This window comes from Sphaeramia orbicularis, chromosome 12 (assembly GCF_902148855.1).
Source record: "Sphaeramia orbicularis chromosome 12, fSphaOr1.1, whole genome shotgun sequence".
In the NCBI taxonomy this organism is placed as follows: Eukaryota; Metazoa; Chordata; class Actinopteri; order Kurtiformes; family Apogonidae; genus Sphaeramia; species Sphaeramia orbicularis.
The window spans coordinates 73,834,930-73,847,808 of record NC_043968.1 but is presented as its reverse complement, the minus strand read 5'-3'; positions in this window follow the sequence as shown (position 1 = coordinate 73,847,808).

The following is a 12,879-nucleotide window of genomic DNA, read 5'->3' as shown; positions in this document are numbered from 1 at the left end:
ATCTGTATAAGAAGTGAAGCCAACATGTGCTGGAGTTTGTGTGACTAGGCATGGCTTTGATGTCATGTTGTGCATCGTAAAAGCATTTCCCCCTTGAGACACAATGAGTCAGACTGTGACAGAGCCATAACTCACTGTCCCTGTCCTTAAAGGCTCATTATGCCTTTTTTTAAAATTGTCTTTGTTTTTCTTTTATTATTTTGAGATGAACGTCCTCTTCCTCTGTCATTAACTGACTGCTGACATCACAGCCAGGAAGCAGTAATGACAAATTTCAGGAACCAATAAAGTCAACAGAGGGTCCGGCTTCCCAAAGGCCTCCTCGTTTTAATGGCTGATGAAAAGAATGTTGCGTGTTACACAATCGGACAAAGAGTTCAGAGCCACACCTGAGGAAATGAACACAAACTAGAAAATGTCCCGAAAGATCACTACTTCACCCAGACATCAAGAAGGCCTCGAGAGATAAATGCAAATAGAGACGGTGGCGGGATTTTGACCTCTTGTTTTTAGATTTCCTTCTAATAAACCCTGTGTGTGTGTGTGTGTGTGTGTGTGTGTGTATGTGTGTGTCTGTCTGGACCTCGTCCTGTTGCTAGTCAGATGGGTGTCTGTGAAGAGGATTACTACTGTAAGCCTGCTTTACCCACACACACTGTCTCAAAGACCTACATTCACAAGACCCACTTTCGTCATGCAACCTCCATACTTCGGTTTAGTTAAAAACACTGAAAAACCTAGAATGTTCCATTTAGAAGAAAACACAAAAAAATATAAATAGCGTGTGATAGGATATTTACCACTAAAATCTCTCAAAAAGTCAGTATTTGACTTTTTTCTCTTGTTGGAACTGGTACTTAATATCAACATGAATATTTTCACACTCTTTGCCAAATAATGTATGAAAATGCAGCACAGATATGAAATGTGTCTATAATCCTAGTCTATAAAGTTAGGAAAGCAGATATTTGAGGCGCCAAGAGCTGGTATTTGTGGTCGAAACTGAGACATGTTTAAATCCTTTTGTTTTGTGGTTTTTATTCACTGTCTGTGCATCCATTGTGGAGTAGAATGAAAACTTGATATAGGTAGAGCCATAACTGTAACATGTATAGTAGAGCCTAATAGATGTGTCTAGAGGCCAAATGATAGGACCTTGTTCCTTGACATCATGCATTTTAAACTCATAGCTGTCTGTATGCCCTCGTAACAATAATCCCTAACCCTGTTAATACAGCTAAAGCGGCTCGGAGCTTTGTGTGTGTGTGTGTGTGTGTGTAACAGAGGAATGGCCTTATATCCATGTCTTTCCTCAGACAGGGTGACCCTGATTCTGCCCAACAATAATTCCATTAAAACTGTTACAGATTATGGCGGCATCTCTAGTCAGTATGTACACGTAACTTTTCTATGCATTCAGGCAGCTTGTGAGTGTGTGTTTACTCAACAACTTCAGTTCAACTGGTTTGTTCACAAAAAAGTACAATACACATTTGATGATGTAACACATAAAGAAGATTTTCTGAAATGGGACACCCTGAAAAGCTACCTACAGCTCAAAAAGTAGGAACCCAAACACAAAGTAAATAGCAGAGTATACAGTTTTGTAACATATCACTAGGTTTGAGGATCAGTAATAAGATTTTCAACGCATAAATATAAGACCAAAAATCCTAAACCAAATCTAAAAAGTGCACCAAACAAACTGAAACCTTTAATTGCAAAATGGTCTAAACATTTTTTCATCAAACTGTTATGTGAAAGGAATTTATAATTAACACATATGATAAATAGGAAAAACAGTACAGAACAAATCAGTACATTTTACGAGAGACATTTAGAGTATTTAATTTTTTTTTTTTTTTTAACCAAAAACTGCTGCTTTAATCTCTTTTGGAGAACGGACACAGATTGCAACACTTTTATAGCATTTACACTCTCATTCCACACACTGTGTTGGCTACTATATACCACTCTACAGTTAGTATATTTACCATTTATAAAATGCTTTTTCCTAGTCTTATAGTTCATACAGTCTCTTGGGCATTTATACAACACATTATACATAAAGCAAGCAGCATTATGAAAGATGTTACATTCAGTGATACATTCAGAAGGCTGTAAAGTTGACGGTATAGTTGACATATGGTGCACATAACTTTCTGTAAAATTTGTATTTTCTCAACTGCTATTTATAAATACGGCAATTTATATGGAGTCTCAAATAAAGCCTCAAATTGCATAACGTGATGCTGTTTTTCAGTCTGAATTACTGGCAAAACACTTAAAGACACATTTTGCTGCTTTCTTTTTTATTATATATAGTGAGTTTGTGTGTCGGCTAAAATTTACTTAGGGGGTCAAATGAGCGGCCATTTTTGTCAAAAAAAAGTTGTAAGAAATGCATAGAACTGCGTTGAAATAATGCAAATACATTTGTGCACGGACTACTGATATTATTTGACAGTGGAAGCTATATTTTCAGAAATATTGGATTTTGAATAGCACGTGTATGTGAAAACTTTTGGTGGTGGACGGACGTGACAGTGGACGGACGTGACATTACCCATGACGATCTGGTCAGTACCAGTACTTTATTAGGAATAAACTTATAGACTTACTATTGCTAATTCTCCTCTTATTCATAAATGTTAGTATTGTTGATCTAAAACAATTACGGCTTAACAAAAACACAAAATGTGGCAGTGGACGGATGTGACATGGTTGTTACAGATCCCATCATACTGATACTCGGCAGCCATGTCACCGTTTCCACAAATGATCCCTGTGCAAAAACTAGGATCAGAATTATTTATTGCATTGTTTATCATACTAAAGAGTAAATAATAATATAGGATTGTTATTTCTTTCTAAAAATACTTATTATTAGAAAACTGTTGATTTAAAAAGTGACGTGTGACATTCTTAATGTATGTATTGGCGTAACATAAGCAGGATGGATCAGCACCATACTCCATATTGCAACCTGTAAAAATAAAACATGCGATATGCAGTATATAAACTTGTAGGAAAAATTGGGGTATCTAAAAGAATAGAACATTTATTTTTCAGTTAAATTCAATTAAAATATAACTTGGCCATTTGTGACATGAAAATATAGCATTAATTGTGATGAAATTGGACATTTTTGACCTGAAAACATAGTTCATATGACCATCAACATGTTGCAACAGAACTGAAATCCCATAAATTTACATAAGTTGCATTTACCAACACAAAGCTCCATTGGGGATTCACTGATATTGATTTTTCTTATGCACAAAGATATAAATAAGACCTCTAGGCAGTTTTTAGCCTTTATATATGTGCCTTTTTAATAGCGAATCACAGTTTGTCGGCTATTACACGTCACATAAATTAGATTTCTACCGGTTTCTACAAAAGAGCGAAACAGCGCCGCCCTGAACTGAAGGTAATTGTCATTGTGGTGACACATGGTATTACACCTGAATAATATGGAGTGAAGCCAGGTGAAGTTAACAAGACGTATTTAAAACTAGCTAAATAGCAGCGATGAAATGATGGGAAAATAATCATAACAGATACGAACCGACAGCCACGAAAACTTTTATGTGTCTATGTCCACGTCAACAGCAGGGAACATCTGTCACCCGGATAAGAGCCCTTAACCTACAAGAAGGAAATGAACCAAACGTAAACAGAGTAAACTCTCGCTCTTTGCTAGCAGTGATATTGGTGTTCTGTTCATTTTAACTACCTGCTTTTGTAGAGCTTTAACTACCTTTACACTTAAGTACTACAGTGCTAAACGTCTATAAACCAATATTATTTCACCATGATTGTCGTTAGCTTTATTTCCCGCTAGCTTTCAATCTCCTACAGACGAGATTTGCGGTGCGAGATCCCGCGAGAATTCCTTGATGAGCCACAGATTGAGAAATGTTTCTTTCTTGTGAAAATTATCTTTTAGTTTGATATTTTACTTACACAAATGGCTATACTGGTGGCTAACGGTGTACGAAAATTTCGGTTCTGCAATATATCGCCATATTTTATTTCACAATACTGTATTGATATTAACCCTTTGATGCATGAATTATGAGAACCTTAGTCAAGATTTTTTTCCTGAGTGTTTTTATTCATCTTTAGGCATTAAAAAACAATGTGATAGAATTTTTTTTTTAACAAATCTCATTCTTATGGAGTTACAAAAATGTCCACTCAACTGGACACCATGTGTTTAATTTTTGAAGCAAAGAAACATGTATTTAAAACGCAATATCAGAACGTGACAAACTGTGTGAAAACTATGAAACAAAAATATTTTTAATGCAGCTAATCTGATGTTTTCTCACATTTTAACATACTCTAACACTAACGATTACTCACTTCATGGAGATGATATACTAAAAAAAAATTTTTTTTTTTAGAAAATTGTTAATTACAGTCTAATAATGACTAGCAATTGATTTACACTCAAACATGTTACTGCAGATCAGGTTTATCAAGAACAGCATAGTTACAGTAATGGTATGAATTGCAGTGTTTAGGATGATACACAAGCGTCCACTGTGTTGGCTGATATGGAACTAAAACAACCAAAGCCATGAATATACAAGAGAACAGCTGGAGAATAACTGTTCACTGAAGTGACCACTATGCATGAAAGGGTTAAAAAGTACTGTATTGATATTTTTAGATATTTATTCAAATGCAGATATTGTGGAGGTTAATTTTTGTTTTTTGTTTATATTTTATTTATTATTATTTAACACTCATTTATTAAATAATGTTAGTTCCTTTGTTGGGATTGCGCAAAAATAATGTTATGATGTTAGTTCTGAACTAATAGAATATGAACATTTGAACAGGATCTTAAACTGTAGTGTCTGTGTAATATGATTTAAGTTTTAACACAGGAACATTTTGTGATATAGCATTAGATCCTGTTCTGATCAAATAAAAATGTGTTTAGTATTTGTGCAGATTTCTGGTGTAATTCAATTTTTCCCGGAAATCATCTTTTAAGAAAAGAAGAAAAAATTTTGTTTTTAAAAATTGCCTATTTAACTGTCATGATATATCGTGATATATCGTATCGTGATCCTAGTATTGTGATTTGAATTGTATCGCCATATTCTTGCCAATACACACCCCTACTGGTGGCCCTTTATGCTTCAACATCTTCCAAATGTTCCCTTTGTTATTACCATATTCACACAGTGGCCATTTTTATTTGACTGTAAAACTCAAATGTAAATGAAAATGATAATCAGACTGTATTTCAAAGTTAAACAATGATTATGATAATCCATAGCGTACCATTCGATAACAGCTCATATTAGCAGTCAGCCCATTTCTAGTCAATATTATTGTTCGATAAAATGAATTAATCCTGAAATATAAGTCTGTTTTACATTATTTGAGCTTTACAGTCTGAGGTAAATGGTTACCAAATAAAAATGGGTTATTGAATTATATACTAGTGAAATAATCATTAGAAAACTTTATCAAAACTAAAATTAACAAAATGCTATTATTATTGCTGCTGGCACCCGTATTAGGATGTTTATTTCTGACTTCTTCACATTCACAAACATTTATGTTGTGAAAGATTTCTTAATTTTTTTTTCATTAGGTTACCATTGCTGAATGACAAAAAAAATACAATAGTACAGTTATACTAATGGCAATCTCCTTGTGTTTAGTAAATATGCCGTGGAAATACTGATGAATGAGGCATTGTTTTTTGATATAATATTCATTCATCTCTTGTTTACGGAAAATATTTTTTTTGTGGTAACCCTGGTGCGTTCAGAGTGACAGGAATCATCTCCTGTGTTTGTGCATTTTTAAATATTTCACAACAGCAGGAAATGACTTTTACAATTTAATTTTTCCTTATTTCTTGTCAGATCCCTGTGGTAATCTGATCCCCTTCACTCATGTTTTACTGGTAGAGTATTTGCTCAGGTTGAAGGATCAGTGTGGACTGATTCAAATCTTTCATTTCATGCCCATATATACAGTGAAAATGATGCAGGTTGTTCAGATCATCCCTCCTGTCCATACCGGCTGTGACAGCTCTTTGAACATGAAGGCCTATGTGAGTATACATCCAAGATATGCACTTAAACAAGGGCTGCCCTTCCTTTAACTCACACATTGCCTGAATCATTTTAGATAAATAAAATGGCTTGATGTCTTTTTTTTTTGTATAAAACCTGATCAGTTTTCATGCTGCACATTTATTTTTTGTTTTGGCAAGAATCAAACCAGTGTATTGTTTGCCTGCGGTAAACACACACATCAGCACTCTACAGCATTGCTCGACGTTGTATGTCTGTTTGGGGGGTTGGGAGGATGAGTGTGGTCTGTAGGTGGGGCCTTATAGGTGGTGTTGATGGGGGTTGAGTTCTTTGTGTCTGATTGTGACTTGACCTTTTCACATCAGGGATTTTTATTTATTTATTTGCTTATTTTACTGTCATTTCCCAGTCATTTGACATTGAATCCAAAGTAAACATCCCCTTACTTTATTTGTCTGCGAAGCAAGTTGTCTTAATCTTCATTGTTGTTGAGCATCCTATACGTTGCAGATCAAAGGAGTGTACAGTACAATGGCTTTGCATTTATGCTATGTGTCATATTATTCACTGGCCTGTGTGTGTGTGTTCATGTGTGTATACAATGTGACCGTGTATTCCTGCACACGTGCCTTTATGCATACATGTGGAAATGCAACAGAAAGTCTGTGCCGATAGACACAAAGCCACCACCACCCCCCGTCCCCGTCCCCGTCCCTTCCTCTTCCCTGGGGGGAAGATAAGACACTTTACTGCCTGTCTGCCTCCTCCCAGCAGGAGGGGGGCTGGGACAGTGGTGGCGGTGGTGATGTGGGACAGTCTAGCCATGTTTACAGGCTGGATGTCAGGTTGGGGGTTGAAAGAAAAGGACAGTCACTTCTGGCATTCTCATGCTTATTTATCCCCAGAATGGCCTGAAGTCATGTTTTTCCTGACCTCAATGAATCACACAAGTCACTTAGAAACACACGCCTGAAAGTTTTATTCACACACGTACAAAGTGTGTAATGAAATGAATTGAAGTGTTTGATCTTTTCCTGCCCCAGTATCAGTACGTGGCTGTTTTATTTCTATATTTCAAAATCTTTTACATCCACATGATGGATTTTGAGCTATTATTGATCCAGTGCTGGGAATAGTCGCGCAAAATACTGCTTTTCTCTGCACTGTTGGCCATTGTAATTAGAGCTTGTGAGTTTAGATGGCAGAGCTTTATTCATTCCCATGCCAAACTCCAGTTGTACGACTATATGTGCAGAGAGGGAAAATAATACACAGGACAAACACATCATTACTGTATGGAAGAACAGTGGTTAGGTATCTGTATTGAGTATTTATTTTTATGACAAATTTTTACTTTTACTTCTGACAAATGCATAAATTGTACTCCTTATATTTTAACCCTTTCATGCACAGTGGTCACTCCAGTGGACAGCTCTTCTACAGCAGTTCTCTTGTATATTCATGGGTTTTGTGGGATGTTTTTTTTTTTTTTTTTTTACACATATCTTTATTAAAGTTAAGACACTACATCTCTTTTCTGACATGAATTGGTAACATTATGTAGATCTCTCCTGAGCATAAACCCCCAGAATCACAAGCCCTCTCCATAGTTTTCACACAATTTATCAGTAAATACGTGTTTCTGTGTGTCAAAAATTAAACGTGTGGTGTCCAGCTGAGTGAACATTTTTGCAATTTCATGAAAAATAGGTTCATAAGAATTTTTTTTTCATGATTATTTTTTGTATGCATTAAAAAAAAATTAAATAATTTTTATTTATTTATTATTTATTTTTCAGAAGAAAATTTTCAATCGCATTGTTTTTTTTATGCCTAAAGAGGAATAAAAACACTCAGGAAAAAATTTTGATTAAGGTTCTCATATTTCATGCATGAAAGGGTTAAAGTAGACTTCTTATGTATTTTTACTGCTTGTCAGAGAAAGGATTATATATGTTTTTTGAAGTTTCACTAAATCAAGTCCCAATTTCACCTTAACATAGACAGTAACACATAGACAAATACAGTAAATTATACATTAGTACATATCACACACAACATACTTGAAATAAGGCAATGAAACTAAACTGACGTCATCATTTTCAACATATTTTTTACATTTTATTTTAACCCTTAGAGACCCAAATATCCACCGATGACCAAAATCATCTACTGATCTAAAATGTTTAGTAACTTTAGACCCACTAATTCTTTCAATACATGTAAATAATTGGTGTAAAATACAGTTATTCATCCTTTCATGGTCATCAGATATGACCCAATTGGACATTCAGAGGCTCCGTTGTTACCGTGGAAACACAGTCATCTTCTATAACATTGATTCACCAGTAAAACCCATTGAGTTGCATTAATGACAGTGGATGGACACACTGGGTTTGTGTTCAGTTAATGATATATATTACTGAAAAAGTCACTTTTTCTTCAGTTTTCTCTGTTTCTGATATAATAACACTCAACTTTAATCTGTGCTTTTATGAACATCTACACGATCAGTGAATTAAATACAGCAAAATACCTGATTTACACTGATAAAATACAAAATACAGAGGATAATATTATAAATAAAAGTTGATAAATCACTTAAGAAAGGTTAGCTGTAGAGTAAATGTAATTTGGGAACCGACATAAAGTAGTGCTGGGTCTTTATGGGTTAAGACAGATGTCCTGATGTTGTGGAAATGTGAAGCCAAATGATCCTGGTTAGTGGAGCTGCCGTGTTCTTCTGTGTAGAGTAGAGTAGAGCACCAGACTAGCATCTGACAGAATCCCACTAGTGATCAGTAATTAAAGTAGTTAATCTCATATTTAATCCATTCCCTCTCTGAAAACACTATGGTGAAAATCTACCTCACAATCTTCCATTATGGAGTAGATTTTCTGCAGGAGGTGTCAAGTTTCTGTTTCCCTCACATCACTTGAATTAAAATATCCTGGTAATTCTGGAATTTTTGCCCAGTGACATTCAGAATATAATCCCACACACTGAAGCATCTATCTATCTATCTATCTATCTATCTATCTATCTATCTATCTATCTATCTATCTATCTATCTATCTATCTATCTATCTATCTATCTATCTATCTATCTATCTATCTATCTATCTATCTATCTATCTATCTATCTATCTATCTATCTATCTATCTATCTATCTATCTATCTATTGTATTTCTTCAGGTTATACACATTTTTTGTGAAAGGATAGTTTCTACATGTAAACATTTTCATGTAATTTTACTTCTTTGTACCAAAACAGAAAAGTTTGGATTTGTCATTGTTTATAGGTTATTATGATAGTATTTTACTGGTCTGACCCACCTGAGATCATACTGGTCTGTATGTGGAACCTGAACTAAAAGGATTTTGACACCATTGATCGTTAATAAACACTGTTATGACTGCCACTTGAAAGTATAGTGTTTTTTTTTTAATTTTTTTTTTATTGTATTTGTATTTATCTGTTTGCTTTTTAATGTGGACCATGAGTCTGTAATAAAGCTTATCTATCTATCTATCTATCTATCTATCTATCTATCTATCTATCTATCTATCTATCTATCTATCTATCTATCTATCTATCTATCTATCTATCTATCTATCTATCTATCTATCTATCTATCTATCTATCTATCTATCTATCTATCTATCTATCTATCTATCAGCTTAAATTTAGCCCAACATGTGTTTTTTTGTATCAATTACTGTTCTATTCTATGTTTTTCTACCTTGAAGATACATATCCATTTTTATACATTATACCCACAACACCCACAACCACATATCACATTACATTAAATCATCACACACAGCACCCCCACTAAGAAGCCCCTTCTCTCTGTATATTTATACACACAGTATATACGTATTATTACACTGATAAATCAAGAGAAATGTCAGTGCACATACCATATGAAATATGATTGATAGGTCCAATATCAGCATGAAGCAAGCTTGAAATGACTGCAATATCCTTTGCCTTTTCTTTTTCAATTACGTTATACAAAAAGAGCCATTTCCTTCCCTGCCTCTTGATTATGAATTGCACTGTCCTGTGTCCTATTGGGCCTTTCTCCCAGAGGCCAAAAACCTCCATAAAAAAAACAATGTTGATGTCAGAGTCTCTGACAGAGAGCTGATTTTAATAAAGCAATGGGAAATTCATTTCCAGAGGGAGGAAACAGCGTGTGGAGATGAGACGACTTTGAAACACCAGACAAAAATGCACACGAGGCAGCGTTGCAGACTTACAGCAGTCGCGGTCACACACAGATATGCACACAAACACTGTCATAATTGGATGGTCATTGTGAAAGTACATAGCGTCCTGTTGCAGTACTATCACACAAGTACTGTGCAACATGTGGCCGGGCTGGCAGCTGATTGGGCGTCTAGTCGGTCGTCTGGAACGGCATTCCTTCCAGCAGGAGGGCAACAGACGAGGACTGAGATGCCACATTACCGCTGCTCCCCTCACAGTTTGGTGTGAGGTGACAAACACCTCCATGTGGATTACAGCATTTCTTGAATTTTACAACCAGGTTAGCACTACAACAGCAACATAAACCTCAGCTGTGGACAGAGATGCCATTCGAACTGTCACACAGCAATGCATTTTTCAATTGACAACTTTGTGACAAGGAGAAGAAGGAGTGGGGGCGATGACTGTGGTAATTTGTGATGAATGTTTTGAGTTAAGAGTTGGTTTAACATTTAGATGCAGATGTAGTGGTCCCTGTGTTTGTGTGTGTGTGTGTGTTTGGATTGTAATGCTGACTTTGTAAGATTCCAGTGTGGATTGGAGTAAATGAGGTCTGTGGAATGTGAGTGGAGGGTAATAGGGTAATCATGGCAGACCTACAGGAGTAACCAGATACCGACTGCTAGACTTCAGAGGAGTGGGAATCCCTCCTCACAGACAAACCACCTCCTGCAGGAGACACTTTGGCTGGGACTCAGACCACCCCCCACCCCCCCCTTAACATAAACCTGGTCCTTAAAAAGTCCTGCGTCTCGACCCGCGCACTAAAAATCTAAATTTACTCTGGTTCTCCTTGTTCTGTAATTTTTCTGCTCCCTCTTTGATGCATGTTTGCAAAAAAACAGATTATTTTGGTGGGGGGTAGGGTTGGAGCCCTGGTGGGGGTTCATGGGGGCGAAGCAAAATTAACATTATAAATGCTTCAAATCATATAAAACGTTTTTTAAAAGCTTAACATACACTAATAAAATGAATACAGTTTAATCTCATTAATGTGACCACTTTTGGAACCAAATCAAAGTTGGCTTTAATAAGGGTGGACTGAGTTATGGTGTTGAATTCTATTACATTCCAAATAATTACCTCCACCAAGGAGCAGTGGAGGTTATGTCTTCATCGGGGTTTGTCTGTTTGATTGTTAGCAAGATAACTCAAAAAGTTATGGATGGATTTGGGTGAAATTTTCAGGAAGTGTTGCTACTGGCACAAGGAACAAATGATTAAATTTTGGTTGTGATTGGGGGGGGGGCTGATGTGCCTTGGCAGAGGTCTGCGCTCTCCGAGTGCTTTTGTAGTTCTAAATTAGAAACTACAGGATACAGTAGAGCAGTGTTTTTCAACCTTGGGGTTGTGACCCCAACGTGGGGTCACCTGGAATTCAAATGGGGTCGCCTGAAATTTAGACTAATTGATGAAATTAAAAAAAAAAAAAAAAATACTAATAAAAAAATATATGGTGAGTTGAGAGAGACAGTCACAATATATAAAAGACATGACAAACTGCTAAGCTGAAACTGAAGCACTGTGGTTCTGTTTATCTGTCAAATGTTCATTGTAGTCGGTCTCAGATGCTGCAGCTCTTTCATAATTCATAGTTTGAGTTCTTGTTTGTTCAGTATTAATTGTCAGCCTTGTAAATCCAGGCTGGACTGACTGTACATATCCTGACCAAGGAAAATCAAATTCTCACTTTGTGCAGTAATCTACACCTGGATTTTCTGCCTCCGTCCATAATAATATACATTATATAGACTAAATGTCCTCTAAAACTAGAAGCACTCGGAGAGCGCAGACCTCCGCCAAGGCTGATCAGTGGCCCCCCCTGTGGGCCCCCCCCACGCCAAGGAGGTTATGTTTTTGCCAGGGTTTGTTTGTTTGTTTGTTTGTCTGTCTGTTTGTCTGTCTGTTAGTGTGCAACATAACTCAAAAAGTTATGGACAGATTTTGATGAAATTTTCAGGGTTTGTTGGAAATGGGCCCCCCCGTGGGGCCCCCACCCCCGATCACCACCAAAATTTAATCATTTCTTCCTTATCCCATTTCCAACAAACCCTAAAAATTTCATCAAAATCTGTCTATAACTTTTTGAGTTATGTTCCACACTAACAGACAGACAAACAGACAAACAAACAAACAAACCCTGGCAAAAACATAACCTCTTTGGCGGAGGTAATCAACCTTTATTTGTAACATAGTATAGCAAACTATTACATGATCAAAAACCAATTAATCTGAGCAAAAAAATGTCTCTGTTTTGATTGTCTGGGGTCACCAGAAATTTGTGATGTTAAAATGGGGTCACGAACCAAAAAATTTTGGATCTACTGCAGTAGAGATATAGGCCTATGTTTGACAACTCTGATCACTGGCTGTGTTCTACAGTAACTCAAAGATATTTCATATTCAGTCCATGCAGTTCTATAGTTCCACTGTATAATAATACATTCCATACATTCTATGGTTGCACGTTTCTTTTTCATACAGACCCAAATGCTGCTTGAATAGATAGTTGTGTCTTAATGATTAGACT